Source organism: Nestor notabilis, unplaced genomic scaffold (genome assembly GCF_000696875.1).
Source record: "Nestor notabilis isolate BGI_N333 unplaced genomic scaffold, ASM69687v1 scaffold14972, whole genome shotgun sequence".
In the NCBI taxonomy this organism is placed as follows: domain Eukaryota; kingdom Metazoa; phylum Chordata; class Aves; order Psittaciformes; family Psittacidae; genus Nestor; species Nestor notabilis.
The window spans coordinates 14,705-14,959 of NW_009918851.1; the positions used below are offsets into that span (position 1 = coordinate 14,705).

Here is a 255-nt window from a genome sequence, read left to right on the forward strand (position 1 = left end):
TAAATGCTCCATCCCGGTCATGGTTCAAGGCCAGGTGGGACAGAGCCTTGGATGACAAGGTCTAGGGTGAGGCATCCCTGCCTGTAGCAGGGGTCTGGAACTAGATGATCTTAAGGTCCTTTCCAACCCAAACCAGTCTATGATTCCGTATTTTAAATCAGTAAGACAGAACATCTGGTTTGAAGGGGACATTCTTAGGTGGTCAGTGCAGCTCCTTCCCTGTACAAGTGTGGGGAAAGCTGGGCAATAGTGTGC

At 49.8% G+C, this 255-nt stretch overlaps 1 protein-coding gene across 1 annotated transcript in view; it reads left to right on the top strand.

Annotated features, from left to right (window-relative positions):
* CAPN15 (calpain 15) overlaps positions 1–255 on the top strand; it is a gene marked incomplete at its 3' end in the record, with an annotated part of 14,193 nt that overhangs the window by 2,208 nt on the left and 11,730 nt on the right.